The sequence below is a fragment of the Canis lupus genome, chromosome 2 (assembly GCF_048164855.1).
Source record: "Canis lupus baileyi chromosome 2, mCanLup2.hap1, whole genome shotgun sequence".
NCBI classification, from domain to species: Eukaryota; Metazoa; Chordata; class Mammalia; order Carnivora; family Canidae; genus Canis; species Canis lupus.
Genome location: NC_132839.1, coordinates 53,241,057 through 53,257,086, shown reverse-complemented (window position 1 = coordinate 53,257,086; position 16,030 = coordinate 53,241,057). Strand labels below are relative to the sequence as shown.

Below are 16,030 nucleotides of genomic sequence, written 5' to 3'. Positions count from 1 at the left end.
CTAGTTTCTTTTTAGTTCTGGATAATACTATTCCATTGTCTGGATGTGCTACAGTTTATTTATCCATTCCCCTACTGAAGGATACCTTGGTTACTTTCAAGTTTTGGCAACCAGAATAAAGCTACTATAAACATCTGTGGGCAGGTTTTGTGTGGATATGTTTTCAACTCACTTGGGTAAAAAAAAAAAAAAAAAAAAATTGCTAGATCTTATGGTAAGAGTATGTTTAGTTTTGTAAAAAAGTATCAAACTATTTTCTTTTCTTTTTTTTCTTTATTTATGATAGTCACAGAGAGAGAGAGGCAGAGGGAGAATCAGGCTCCATGCACCGGGAGCCGGATGTGGGATTCCATCCCGGGTCTCCAGGATCACGCCCTGGGCCAAAGGCAGGCGCCAAACCGCTGCGCCACCCAGGGATCCCTCAAACTATTTTCAAACAGTGGCTCCACCATTTTGCATTCCTGCCAACCACGAAGGAGAGTTCCTGTTGCTATATATCCTCACCAGCATTTGGTGTTGTCAGTGTTCCAGATTTTAGCCATTCAAACAGGTGTGTAGTAGTATCTTATTTTCATTTTAGTTTGCATTTTCCTAATGACAAATGATATGGACACATTTCCATCTGCTTGTTGGTCATCTGTATATCTTCTTTGGTGAGGTGTTCACTCAGGTTTTTCCTTTTCTTATTTTTGAGTTTTAAGAATTCGTTTATTTTTGGACATACAGATATTTATCAGACACTTATAAAATATTTGTCAGATATTTCTTTTACAAATATTTTCTCTCAGTCTGTGGCTTGTCTTCTCATTCTCTGGACAGTGTTTTTGGCACAGCAGAAAAATTTAATTTTAATGAAGTCCAGATGACCAACTATTTCTCATATGGATCATGCCTTTGGAGTTGTGAGAAAGTTTTTACCATGCCTAAGGCCATTTAGGTTTCCCCTGTGTAATTGTCCAGCAGTTTTATAGCTTTGCATTCTTCATTTAGGTCTATACGGTACTTTTGCTTTAATTTTTGTGATGCATATAAGGTCTGTGTCTAGATTCACTCATGTGACTGTCCAGTTGTTCAGCACCATGTGCTGAAAAAACTATTTCTATCTCTACAACTGAACAAAATTCCCAGTAGACTGAGTCATTTCCTGAAATTAGAACATTGCTTGCCAAATAAGAGATACCTAAGGCACTGTCAAATTCTGCTTTTCCAGCTCCTTTCCTTTTCTGTTTTTTATGTTTTATCAACCTCCCTTCTCTTGCACTCTTTCTACCTTCCTTCCTTCCCATTTTTAAGTAATTTTAGACTTACAGAAAAGTTGCAAAAATAATACAGAGAATTAATGTATACCCCTTACTTTGCTTCCCCTAATGTCAGCTACTTATATAGTCACAGGGTAATTATCAAGGCCAGAAAATTAACATCTTTACAATACTAATAATGAAACTACAGGCTTTATTTGAATTTCACCAGTTTTCCTGCTAATGCCCCTTTCTCTTCTTCTTGGATCTCACACTGTGTTTGGTTGACATAGCTCCCTAGTCTTCTCTGATCTGTAGAAGTTGCTAATTTTTTCCTTGACTTTCACATCCTTGACGAAGAGCATTGGTCAATTACTTGGTAGAATGTCTCTCAATTTGGCTTTGTGTGTTTTCTCATTGATTGGATTGAGGCCATGCATTACTGGGAAAAATAGTACAGAAGAGATCTCAGGTCTTTCACAGTACATTGTATCTGTGGGTACCTGATGTTATCTTACTACTGATGATGTTAGTGAAGTGGTGTCTGACAGGTTTCTCTACTATAAAGTTATTTTTCCCTTGTAATTGATAAATATCTTCGGGGAACTACTCTGAAATGATGCTCTATCTGCTTCCCCTGGTTTTAGCCTCTATCTTGTCTGCAACAAGTATTATTGGAGACACATTATTTCTTAAAACATTGTTAAAAACTACATGGATATATTCTTATATTCAGTTTACAGAATATAACTTTAAAGGTTTTTCTTCACTCTTGCCACTCAGTACCACTTCCAACCCAAAGATAATGTCTCTTCAATGGTGTCTGTCCAGTGCTTTTTCTATGTACATCAAGAAAAATCTCCATTCTATTCCTGCTCCTCAGCCACCCCTTGCTCTTTCTGAAGGCAAAAAATGTCATTGGTGGCTTGGCTATTTATCTAGGGATATTTATGAATATGTGAGTACTGTTTATATGTATACCTTCCCAATGCAAATGCAAATGGTAGTATACCTTAGATACAATTCTGCTCCTTAATTTATACCTTTCCCTAAATGCAACTTGGAGATCATTCCATATTGGTACAAAAAGCATCTCCTCCTTAAAGCTAATGATGGTAGAGCATTTCATTGTAAGGATTCCGTTGTATGGACTATTTAATTAGTCCCCAATTGGTGGATATTCAAGTAGCTTTCAAATCTTTTGGTCTCTCAGTAACGTGGCAGTGCATTATATCTTCATGTTGGTGCAAGTGTTATTTATACGATAAATTCCTGGAGGTGAAAATACTAGATAGAGGGCATGTGCATTGATAACTTCTACAGGATATTAGCAAATCATCTCCCTATCAAAGCTTTATCAGTTTGTACTTCCATTAGCAATATATGAGAGAACCCCTTTTTCCTCGCTCTTATTAACATAATGCATCATTAAATGATTCCATCTTTTTAAATCATATGTAAAAAATTATATTCAATGTAGTATTTTAAAGTAAATTTTATTGACATTTAACATACATGCGGACATATGTAGAAATCATAAGCATACAGCTCCATTTATTTTCATAAAGTGAATTCGTCTGTGTAATTGCACTCAGATCAAGAAATAGAATTCCAGCAGCCCCATCATATCTCCAGCTCCCTACCACCCAAGACAGATTTCTAAACACCTTCAATTAGTTTTGCCTGTTTTTGAATGTTATATAAAGGTCATTATGCAGTCTGTCCTTTTCCTGAACTCAATATCTCAATATAGTCTTATTTTGCAATTAAATATATTGTGTGTACAATGGGATATCACATTTTATGTTTTAACAGCCATTTCTTAAATCCCTTTTTCTGTGAACTCTTGATTCATATCCTTTGGGCATTTTTCTTTTGGGCTATTAGTCTCTATTTTTGTTGGTTTATGGAAGATTGTTACATATTAGGAAATAGCCCTTTGTGATATAAGTTGCAAATATTCTTTCCCAATTTATCATTTGATTTTGCCTATTGTAGTTTTTGTCACAGAATTAAAAAAAATGTATGGTGATTGAATGTATTAGTCTTTTGGAGATTCTGAAGTTTGCTGTCATATTTAGAAGGGACTTACCTATGCCAAAGTTATTCTTTAATTACCCATAATTTGCATAGTTTTGTTTACATTTAAATATTTAAACCAATTGGTGGTCTTTCATTTCTGAATACCTTGTAATTTGATTTTTTAATTTTTTCTTAACCTAAGCGTATTTAGGAGAATATTTTAGTGACTTTTTAAGGCAGATAATATTTTGGTTATCCTTTTAAAACTACTAATCTTGAATTTATTTCATTGTGTTCAGAGATTGTGGCCTCTTTATGATTTTTAGGATTTGTCTAGTTTTCCTTTGTAGCTCAAAGCTGGGTCATTTTTTGTTCCCCGTGTGCTGTATGTGTGCATAATTTCATTCGCTTTTGTGTGTATTTGGTATGTGTACACATATGTAAAATACATTTATATATGGTCAAGTTTAATTATGCCATCAAATCTTTTACTTTTATCTAATATCTGATCGATGTGGCCCAAACCTTCCACCATGTGGTTTTATTAATATCTCTTTGTTTTTCTATCCATTCTTGCTCTCTATATTCCAAAGCCATGCTCTTAAGAACATAAGGGATCATGATTTTTTTACTTTCATTTTACCACAGTTGATACACAAATGTGTCTCATTGTTAAAATGCAAAGAAACAGAAATAGAGGTGAAAAATCACTACTCCGTGTTATTACATTAAAGCAACAATGAGATACCATTTTTCCAGCAACAGATTGACAACATTTTTTAAATATTAGTAACGTTCTAGAGCGCCAGAGTGGCTCAGTTGGTTAAGTGTCTGCCTTTGGCTCAGGTCATGATCCCAGGGTCCTGGGATGGACCCTGTGCTAAGCTGCCCCCCACTCCCACCCACCCCATCTGATCTAACCATCAGACCCCCTCTCCTCCCCCTGTTCATTCTCTCTCAAATAAATAAATACAATCTTAAAAAAAAAAAAGATCGGTAATATTCCGTGATAGCAAGCCCCTGTCATGGGTGAGAGTACCCCTGGGAAAGGTCCTAGAGCATTGCCTGGCATGTATGTTAGCAGAACAATAAACAAGACTTCTTGTTACAAGTGAAATGACTGGTTGTGCCATTTAAAAGTTTGGTAAGTATTACCAAGTTCTTCACCTAAAAAGTTTTGTGTGTGTTTTTTTTTAAGTTTATCTGTTCATTAAATAACCTCTATACCTAGCATGGGGCTTGAACTCACAACCCCAAGGTCAAGAGTCACATGTTCTTCTGACTCAGCCAGCCAGGCACCTCCTTCACCTAAAAAGTTGTAATCACTCTCTATCAAACCCACTGTGGGGATGCCTGGGTGGCTCAGTGGTTGAGCATCTGCCTTCCCCTCAGATCGTGATCCCGGAGTCCTGGGATCAAGTCCTGCATCTGGCTCCTCACAGGGAGCCTGCTTCTTCCTCTGCCTATGTCTCTGCCTCTTTCTGTGTGTCTCTCATGAATAAATAAATAATATCTAAAACACAAACAAACAAACAAACAAACAAAAAAGAACAACCTGCTGTGCTCAGAGTAACCCCAGCCCTAGTCTCCTTGCCCTAGTAGAGTAAGAGAAATGCAATCTGAGCCATTGTTTTTTCTCCTCCCATCAGGGTCATGCAAAAGTTCTGGGTTTTTGGAGATGCTAAGGCATCGGCTTCTGGCTCACATGGGTTTCCTTGGAGCCATGCATTGTGCCAGCCAGCTGCCCACTGCACAGGTTAAGGAATGCTTTGTAAGGTTAGGAGTACAGGTACTCCACCCCACCTGAAGTTTTACCATCATCTTAGGAGTGTGCATGCTCCTTGATTAGTAAGGGCATAGACTTTGTCTCCTCAGATCCCAGGAAATCTCCCTTCCCCAACATCACAGCTCTTCCCTTGCCCCTCCAAGACTCCTCACCTTATCCCTTATTCTGTGGCTTACTATTTCATAAAAGGGAAAAGGCCTTTGCCTATAGGCTGTGTCTGTTTACTGTCCTATTTAGTATTTTCAAGTCCTGCTTGGCTGCCAGAATTGAGGAGACAGGAAGGAACATTTAAGGGTAAAGAGATAAAATGTGATATTTTATAAATTATCCTACCACAATACCTGTCATTCTGTTTCCAGCTTAAAGGCTAACGCTACTTTATTTTTTTTAATTAAATTTTTTAAAATTAAAATTCAACTTGCCAACATAAAGTATAACACCCAGTGTAATGCTACTTTATTCTGTCCCAGCTCACTTCATATGTGCCCCCCAACACACACAGACACACACACACAGAGCTCCTGCACTCCATTTAAAAAGACAGCTGGACCATCGGGCACCAGGGCCAGCCAGGCCTTTCTCACACCTTTCCAGGAGCTGCTAACTAGGCACTCTGGCTCTGTCTCTTCTGAGTTGGTTTCTCCTGCAGGAGCATCAAGGTTGCCTGGCAACCACCAGCAGGTTGGCCTCTCATATGGTTTCCTTTAAGAAAATGGCAAAGCTCTCTTTCCTGTCGCCGTGCAAGCAAGGCCTAATTAGTGTGAACCGGGAATCAATCACGGAGGATTGGGAGCTGTGGCGCAGGATGGTAAAAGGGTGTTAAAAGCACAGAGGGATCTGGAGTGGGCACTTGGGTGCTGGTGTGAAAATAGCCACCATTTCTGAATTTTACCTTTTATTCCCTCCATGATGGAGTTCAGGGCAGGGCTTAGCAACGGGGAGCTCCTTAGGCTGGAGCCTGAGCTCCTATTGAAGGAATAGGTCGTCTTTAATCTGGAGAAGACTCTTCTCAAGGATTGGAGACATGGAAGTCTTTAAATATTTGGAAGCTGAGAGTGCAGGAAGGGGATTAGTCTGGTTCTAGTTGGTGTGAGAGGGAAACACACATGGGCCCATTTGATAGAGTGGATTTGAAAACCGTAAGTGGTCCATAGAGGAGAGAGGGTTTGTTTTGGGAGGCAGCAAGTTCCCAGCAGGACAGGTATGCATGCTGGGGGAGGGTATGCACAGGTAAGCACTGACGCCCACATCTATGACACCTCATCTTGGACAAGTCTGCATTCCTGAGTGGACACAGGTAGCTCAGTGTGTGGGCGCTGAGTCTACCCTCCTTGTACCCTGAGTTCCAAGAACTGGCCATCCTCTGGTCTCCACTGGCAAGTGGTGGGCCTGCTATCAACATCCACTGCATACACATGGGCATTTCAGCCCAAGGTCTCCTGAATCCACAGGTAAGGTTGGGGTCACAGCTGGTGTGGCTGACGCCGCTGCTGGGGGACACTGAACACAGAAGGTTGGGGCGATCTTGTGGAATGGACAGTAGAAAGGAGTGGCCTACTCTTGCTGAAGTGGATAGCAGTGTGAGCAGGGACAGGGCAAGGGTTTTTTTGTTTGTTTGTTTGTTTTTAGGGCAAGGGTTTTTTTTTTTAATTTTATTTATTTATGATAGTCACACAGAGAGAGAGAGAGAGAGAGAGAGAGAGGCAGAGACACAGGCAGAGGGAGAAGCAGGCTCCATGCACCGGGAGCCTGACGTGGGATTCGATCCCGGGTCTCCAGGATCGCGCCCTGGGCCAAAGGCAGGCGCCAAACCGCTGCGCCACCCAGGGATCCCTAGGGCAAGGGTTTTAAGTGGCACTTCTGGAGTTGCAATGGGGATGGGAAAATCATGGAGTGCATGAGAGGTCGGAGTGGAAGAAGTTGATGCCAAGTGATGTTGAAGTTCATTTAGATATTGAGTCTGTCAAGCAAGGAAGGACAAGTAATCAGGAGAAGCAGGCTCTTAAGGGACCAGCTATTACACAGGGACCCACACTGCCATTTGGTGTGATGTGCCAGGTGCTTTCTTTTTAACTGTCTTTAATCATCAACAATAGGTAAGGCAGGGAATATTACCCCCACTTTACAGATGAGGAAACTAAGGCACAGAGCAGACACGAGACCTGCCCTGAGTGACTTAGGAAACAGCAGAGTCAGGAGTCAAATAAAGATGTGTCTTCTTTAAATTCTATCTCTTTCTGCCTTGCTGCTGCCCCCCACCTTCACCCCCACCCCACAGCGGACGGGGATCCAGGCAATAGGACGACAGTTGTACACACACAGTCTGGGTCTCTTGGTGGGGAAGGGGGGTGTTAAACCTGGGTCTCTTGGTGGGGAAGGGGGGAGTTAAACCTGGGGAGCCTAAGGAGCTCCCTGTTGCTAATGCTCCCTGTTGCTCCCCGTTGTTAACGCTGAGTTCTGCATTCCTTTTTTTTTTTTTTAAATAGATTTTTCTTTTAAATGTATAAGTAGAGGGATAACAGACAGAGAGTACATGCATAAAGGACACTTAGGCATACAGCTGGATGACTTTTTACAAATGCACACGCCTGTACAATAATCACCCAGGCCAGGATACAGAACATTCCCAGCAGCCTCGATGTGTTTTTCTTAACACAAATCAGAACTCTATTGGAACAGCTAAATATATACATTAATGGGTCAGGTGCCACTGAATAGAGCCTAACAAGATTTGCTAACATAGGTACTGTGTTTTCTCTGCAAATGCTATGGTTTCCAGAGCCCAGAAGAGGAGGGGATGAGGCGATTGTACAGCAGATAAGATCCTGAAGGCCAGCGTTTGAGATGATTAATGGTCCCTGGGCTGCAACTCCTTTTCAGACTGATATGGAGAGAGGGCAGCTTTGTTTAAATTCTCGCCGTTCCAGCCTCCCCCCTGTCCCCCAACCATGCTTCTGTTATCTCAGCGAGGTCAGAATTAACCCGTGTTTAAACCATCAGAAGCCTTAGAGAAGGTGAGTCATTGATAGAAACTCATTTCTTAACAAAGTCAAAGAGGAATTTCTGAAGTGTCACCTGGGAACACAGAACACTGCCTTATAGCCCTCAGGGTTTGGGGGGCTTCATTCTCCCTGGCAGGTGTGTGGGACCCCTGTGGCCCCCTGGCTTTGAGGAGGTGAGCCAGGAGGCCTGGGTGGCGTTGTCTGGAGGATGAAAGTGCCAGATGGCTGGGCAGGTGTTCCAGCTGACTTAACAACCTTATCAGATGCCCCGAGGGGCCCAGCCCTCAGCAGATAGTAATGTTTTGTGAAGGCAGCAGGGGAAGGTATCCCCGCTCCTCTCTTCCCTCTTCCCATCTCTTGAACCTGTCCCATGTTGGTCAGAAGGCCATCCAGTGGTTCTTAGCTGCTGACTGTCACCCTGTCCCCCTCGTACCAGATCCCTGGCAGAGGCTTCTGGCCAGGTCTCTAGAAGGACGTTGGCTGTCTCCCAAATTCACCAATTGTGGACTGGCAAATGTGGCAAATCACACCCTGGCTGGTTGTGAGGTAAGATTCCTGGTTGAGTGGAAGGTGAATTATCTTCCTATGGTCATGTGGAGGGTTTGGGCATGCCCAGACACCCACATCCTAAACTGTTCTGCCCTCCTGTATTAAGCTGTGGGATTATAGCCTTTAGTTTTGGTCAATGGGGTGGAAGAAAGAAGAGAGTAACTCTGGGTGGCCTTATCCATGGAAGTGGCCAAATTTCACATCCCAACTACTGTGGTTATTGGTTACATATCACAAATGTCAATTTCCAGTTGCAAATGCCCACCTCCACCATCTTGGGACAAAGCCCGGTTCTTTACGATGATACCTAAAATGATGTCCTTTTCCTATATTCAGCCTTTGGTGACTAGGGAGGTTAGATGTCTCCAGGAACACAATCCTGCCCAGCACCTCTGCTCCCATAAAAGATAGAAAGGAGCCTCCAGGTCAAGGTGACTCCCTGCACACATGTGTTTTCCTCCTGCCTTCTCAAATCCCATGGTGAAGGCAATGATGTACAGAAGGACCCATGGCCCAAAAGTATAGAGCCATAATGTTGAGGGAAACAGGATGAGAGATCAACAAATTTCCAGAAGAAAGAAGGTAATGGGGGAACGCTGACCAGAGTAGCTGAACACTCAGTGTTGTAGAGGAAACGGTTGTCGCTTGCATAGAAAAGCTCAAAATTCAGAGTTTGATAAAAAGAGTGGCTAGCTGCTTAACATCTGTTCTAGGAGGAGGTGGGAAAGCTTGTCTGGGGACAGACCCCTGGGGCTCCTGCTATGTTTGATGGGGCTCTGGAGCAGCGGCACTCAAACTCTGCTACCCTCTAGAATCCTCAGAAAGCTCTGAAATACCCCATGCTCAGGCTGTACCCCTGGTCAATTTAATCAGAATACTTGAGCATGGGTCCCAGGGCTCAGCAGCTGTAAAGCTCCCTAGCTGCATTCACTGGGCAGCCATGGTTGAGAACTGCTAATCCAGAGGACACACTTTGTTCAGGCATTGGAGAGGGGGTGAGTCAGCTTGTTCACTGCCAGCTACCTCTAAGAGAAGCCTGCTAGTTGATAGGAGGGGCTCCCTGGATACATCCCCTAGCCTGGGCCCTCATCACGGGAAAGGTGGCCCCATGTTTCCCTCCCCATGTTGCTCTCTCTGTTCTCTACAGCCCCTAGATGATCTTCCTAGGGATTGATGCAAAAATCCTGTCACACCCCTGCCCTCCATTGCAGATCAAGTTCAGGCCATAGAGACTTCCCCAAAGATCCCCTTGCTCTTCTTTCTAGCTGAATTTCCTACCCTGGCCCTATACTCTGGTCAAATGGAGGGCTCACCTCATCCTTCTTGTGTCCCCTTACCACCCCAGTGCCTAGCTAGGTGATCTGTGTATAGAAGATGCTCACATAAAGGGCTTGTTTTGCTGAATTGAGCTTCACCAAGTGCAGTATCTTTGTGCTGCAGAATGAAGGAAATATAATCTGTCTTCGCTGAGCTGCTCTGGCCATAGATGGCCTGTTCTGAGGGTAAAAGTGGGGATTATAAGCAGCATGAAAACTCAGCATTTTTCTCAACCTACCATTTATGCTATTATTTGTGTTTTATTTGCAATACTTTCAGAATAAATATCTGTGCTGATTTGCCAATAATTAAAATAAAACATGTTCATTATAAATTTAAAAACCAGAGATACCTAGGTAGTAGAAAGTGAATCTCTCCGTTACCCTTTCCAGGAATAACCATTGTCAACAGATCGATGTCTAAACCTGCTGACTCTTTATTACCTATGCAAACTTTTCTCCCTTTCAAGTGGGTCCACACTTCACATACAGCTTTCCCCATGAACGGTAGTCACCAATGTGTCTCCTGTTGATACTGGCTGATATTCCACCTCCATTTGTTGAATGAGTTCCCTCTTGGTAGATGGTTACATTGTTCCCAACTTGAGCTGTAGGGTTTTTAGTCTATGAAAAAGTAAAGGATAGAAATAATTCATGAAAAACAATGAGAACAAAAGAAATAGCACTCTATCTCTCATCCAAGCACCACCATTTTGTCATAGTTGTTTACAAGCATTGCTCTTCCCATAGGTTTTCGTTAAAACATTTTAGACATAGCACGTACACAATTTGGGTCCTACTTTGACACTTGCTTCACCATAAATGTACACCATGTTGTGAGTCACTTGTCCTTACTGTTGGCTTTGGGAGTGGCTTTCTAGTCCTCGAGATGCCATCAGTTGCCCAGTAATTGCCCCGCTGCGGGATATTAATGGTTGCAATGAATAGTTTGTCATGGATGGTTCCACTCCCCTAAGACCTTTAGTTATAATTCCCGGTCAGAGTGATGGTACTCTCCTTCAAGAGGCTTACCACTGGTTCTATGGCTTTCTCAAAATGACTCTTTTAGAGTGGAGTATGTCTTCTAGGAGGTGTCTCTCACCATGTGCTTTCTCACCCATGCCCTTCTTCTGTGGCTTCCTCCCCTGACAGCTGTGCACCAGACCTGTAGTCAGAGATGATTTCTTGAAAACCATCCCTAACTAAGGGACACCCGGGCTCGCTGTCACCCGCTGTGTGTGTTCACATGGCCCTGTGCTTCCCCAGCCAGCATGCTCCACACCCATTCTGTTTTGCAGTGTGAGTTACTCACCACTGGATCCTCTCTGGATGACAGGGAGGATCACAGGGACTGGGGAGCAGGAAGGAATGCCTGGTCTCTCTCCCACAGACAGCCCTCTGGCTCCCTCTAGGCCCTCTGGGGATCTGTAGCCTACAGGTAGACAGGGGTCAATTCTAGCTCAGCTACCCGCTTCACTCCTGCCCTCAGAACAGGTCCTCGTTCCATGGTGCTTGGGCGGCCAGACCCCAGAAGTTAGGTGGTGGTTGGGAGGAGGCTTGTGCTTTGTGGGTGGCCAGGCCACCCCTGTTCTTCCAGCCAACCCAGCTGCCCACCCCAGGAAGGACTGTTTGTTCAGTCTTCATAACAGAGGGGCGATTACCGGTGCTGGAGGGGAGGACCAGCTGTTCCAAGTCCCCAGCCAGTCCTGTCCCCTCACCTGATGGCCTCCCTATGTTTTATCGAATCTCTGTGTCTCACAATTACCTGTAATTTCATTGCCTTCATGGGAAGAAGAGTGCTTTTCCCTGCAGCTAAGATTTTTCATGTTCTCTGGACTTTGCCTCCTCAACCCCCAACCTCTTCTCTTCATTTCCAGCAAGTGACATGAGCAATCCTTTCCCCCGGAGCTCTGCCTGCACCCCTATCCCAGCCACTCACAGCTCAGCTGTTACCCCTTGTCCTGTCCCTGAGAGAGGAAGGTGGAACAGGATGGCCCTCGGGCACCTCTGGGACCCCCAGTTTAAGGGACCCACTCCATGAGGCCCTGCTATATGGCTGAAATAGCTACTGCCACAGGAAAGAATGTGCTGATGGTTCCCTACTTCTTTTTCCTCCCCAGAGACCTTCTTCCCACCCCAGATCACAGGCATATCTAGAAGGAGGAGACTTCAGGTTTGGCTTACCCCATTCATTCATTCACTATTATAAAAAATACTTGTTATGTCTCTAATATGTATTAGGCATTAGATAATAAAAAAACTATTTAATGCAGATTTATGAGACGTGGCCATAGATATAATTTTAAGACATGGTAGCTGCCTTTGAGAAGTTTCAAATCTGTCTGGGCATAGAAGTGATCGTTGATTAGATACCTAATCAGATCTGGTATCATTTGAAGTAATACTGTTATCCCTTTTTTAAAGGAATAGTGAACCTGAGTGAACCTCAGAGCCTTTAGCCCTCTATGCTGTCACTGCGTACTTTACCCTCTGTGATTCAGTAATGCCGAACTGCATTTTGTTTCTGTAGACACTATGCTGTTTTGCATTTCATATCTTGGCCCATATAGTCCCTATTGTCTGGATCACCATCCCTACCTTTCCTTTGGCATCTTCTGTGGTGTTTGTTCTCAGAGTACTGGGGTGAGTGCCCATCTACCCACCTTGCACAGACCTCCAGCTGAGTGCTCCCCACATCATATAGAACTTAGCTGTTCATGAGTGTCTTTCCAACTAGTAGGCTTCCTTGAGGCAGAAATCATGTCTTATTCACCTTAGTCCTGCCATACCCAGCATAGGGCCTGGCACAGAGCCAGCAATCTAAAAAAGATTGGCTGAAAATAACAGACGGGTGAAGTCACATGTCTAAAGTTGCACTGCTCACAAAGGACAAAAATGAGATTTGAGGGGTACCTGGGTGGTTCAGTGGTTGAGTGTCTGCCTTTGGCTCAGGTTGTAATCCTGGGGTCCTGGGATTGAGTCCCAAATTGGGCTCCCCAGAGGGAGCCTGCTTCTCCCTCTGCCTATGGCTCTGCCTCTTGCTTTGTGTCTCATGAATAAATAAATAAAATCTTTTAAAAAATGAGATTTGAACCATGGTTGCTGCTACTGTAAGGCACCTTTGTGTGAATTAGGACAGAGCTTCCTCTCTGAGTGGATTGACTGCAAAAAATGCAAGTCTTCTGTGTGGACCACTGAGAAAAAGGCATTCCTTCTCTGGCTGATGCAGCGCTGTACCAGGATCCCAGCTCGGCTGAGCCAGCAAGGACGAGATTTCAGCCCCATTCTGCTGCCCAGGCATCCCAGTTCAGATACAGCAAGGGATGGCCTGTTTAAACTGTGTCAGTCCTCATTTTGAAGCCCATACTCTTTTTCTCTGCCGAATGAATGGGAGCAATTCTCCATAAACATTTCCAAGCCAAAAGGAAACTCAGGTGTGCATGTGTGTGTGTATGCTTTTGGGCAAGAGCAAACCTCATCCTGTTGCCTGAGCATAGGTACCTGAGGCAGTGGGAAGATTGTCCAAGACAGACTAAAAAGGCTGTGGGATCCTCAAGGACAAAGAAAAGCCATTGCTGGGGCAGGAAACATTTAGCTGAGAGCATGGAGGAAAGGTATGTCCTCAAACACTTGATAAGAATTTGGATTCATGGGGCACCCAGGTGGTTCAGTGGTTGAACATCTGCCTTTGGCTCAGGTCGTGATCTCGGGGTCCTGGGATCGAGTGCTGCATCGGGCTATCTGCAGGTAGCTTGCTTCTCCCTCTGCCTGTGTCTCTGCTTCTCTCTCTGTGTCTCTCATGAATAAATAAATAAAATCTTTAAGAATAAAAAAAGAATTGGGTTCAAAATCTGAAGGCTGAGGGACTACAAGCAGAAACTTTGCATTGCCTGCAATTAGCAATAGAGGATGTATTATAAGGAAGTGAGCCTTGTAGAGAGAGAAGAGAGTGGGGGGATCTAAATGAGGATCAAGTGAGACTGAGCTTAAGTTTCTGCATCTGTGAAGTGGGGGATAATAAGACTGAACTCGTGGGGGATTGAAGGACATAATATAGGTGAAATGATTGTCATAGCATCTGGCATATAATAAATATGTACTAAGTGCAGATTGTGAGGATTTTCATGAAAGGATAGATGATGGGGACGGTGATGGTGATGATGATGGTGTTAATCATGCTGTTTGTTGGTGATGGTGATGATGGGGAGTGGTGGTGTAATACTTAGGGTAAGAAATGTCTGCCACTGAATATAGAGGTGAAAAGAGCTCAGCCAGCCTCTTTTAGAATGGGAGAAAGAACAAGAGCCTCTCATCCTGCTTTTGTTCCCATCTCCTCCTCTTGTGGCTAATGCACATACCAAGCAGAGCTGCTAAAAGCCTTGGCAGAAGAGCCACAGGAGGACAGAGTGAGAGGAGAGAAAGCTCTCAGGTCCTCCAGGTCCCCCTCCCTAGTACTCCATCATCTCACTCACTTGGGGACCTGGTGTGCCCTGGGACTCCTGAGAGGGACAAAGGAGCACGGGCTGCGGTGGGGGCTCAGAACTCAATGTTCTTCCTGGGCTAGGAGCACAGTGGGAGGGAGTGGTGGGCAATTAGAAGTTGGAACATCTGGGAGAGGCAGGCTGAAGAGCCGTGGAATAACATGTGTCATCTGAGGCACTGCCTTGACTGGTGTCAGCATTCAGCAAATCTTTATTGCGTGTCTCTGTGCCCTGGCACTGTGTTAGGCCTCTGGAATCAGTAGCTGCAAAACCAAAGTGGTTACTGTTCTCACGGAGAGGACTTTAAACGTGGCCCAATCCAAAGATACTATTACTTTTTGAGTAAAAGCATTCACAGTTACTCAGGCCAAATATTTTGGAACATGCTTGCCTCTTCTCTTTCTCTCTCTCTCACACTGCTTATCCAAGCCATAAGCAATATATCTTTAATGTATATTTCAAATCTGACCACTTCTTACCACCTTCAAGCCTTTATCACTCAAATCCAGGCAGCTATCATCTCTTGCCTGGACTATTGCAATAGCCTCCTGGCTGGTCTCTCAAGTGTCTCCTCTCCCCATGACAGCCAGAGTGAACCTTCTAAAACACAAGTCTGCTTCTGCTATTCCTCTGCTCAGAGCCATCCTGCAGCTTCTTATTTCATTCTGAATTGAAGGCAAAGTCCTTCCAAAGACCTCCCAGGCAGTCATAGTCTTGGTCACCTTTTTTAACATCAGACCCTGAGAGCAATGAAATGAAATCCACTTCCTGGAAAAGTCCAGGAGGAAAGACAGCCTCAGGCCTCCTCTACCACCAGCAGATCTTCCAGGAAGCCCAGTGAAACAGCCTCCCCATGCTAGACTCTGCCTTAAATCAACAAATAGCAAGAATAATAGTGGGAAGTCAGAGGGTTTTAAAGACACTCTTATAAATGAAAATCAAATGAAAGTTAAACGTTAGGGGGCACCTGAGTGGCTCAGTTGGTTAAGCTTCCAACTCTTGATCTCTGCTCAGCTTCTGCACTGGGCATGGAGCCTGCTTATGATACTCCTTCTCCCTCTCCCTCTGCCCCTCTGCCTCTAAAAAACAAACAAACAAACAAACAAACAAACAAACAAAAAGAAACAAAACCTGCTGAACTATTTTCCACAATGACCGCACCATTCCTACCAGCAATGTAAGAGAATTCCAATGTTCTACAACTTCACTAATATTTATTATTTTCCTTTTTGAAAATCATAGCTGTCCTCGTGGCTGTGAAATGGTACCTCACTATGCTTTTGATTTGTGTTTTCCTGATAATTGATGATGTTGAGCACCTTTTTATGTGCTTATTGGCCATTTGTGTATACCATGTTTTGCCTATTTTTCAATTGGTTTGTCTTTTTGTTGCTGAGTTGCAAGAGTTCACTTTTCAAGATTTTTTTTTTCTTTGCAAGATTTTTGAATTTATTCATCTGAGAGAGAGAGACAGAGGGAGCACAAGCAGTGGGAGGGGCAGAGGGAGAGGGAGAAGCACTGTGCAGGGAGCCCCACAGAGACTTGATCCCAGGACCTGGAGATCATGACCTGAGCCGAAGGCAGACAGTCAACCATTTGAGCCACTCAGATACCCTGAGTTGCAAGAGGTTTTTTT

At 43.9% G+C, this 16,030-nt stretch overlaps 1 long non-coding RNA gene across 1 annotated transcript; it reads left to right on the top strand.

Moving 5' to 3' along the window:
- Positions 1 to 292: 292 nt before the first annotated feature.
- Positions 293 to 10,142, top strand: LOC140617665 (uncharacterized). Its single transcript, XR_012017854.1, has 3 exons — positions 293 to 550; positions 7,826 to 8,060; positions 8,485 to 10,142. It is a non-coding gene; the product is annotated as an uncharacterized lncRNA (long non-coding RNA).
- The last annotated feature ends 5,888 nt before the right edge of the window (positions 10,143 to 16,030 follow it).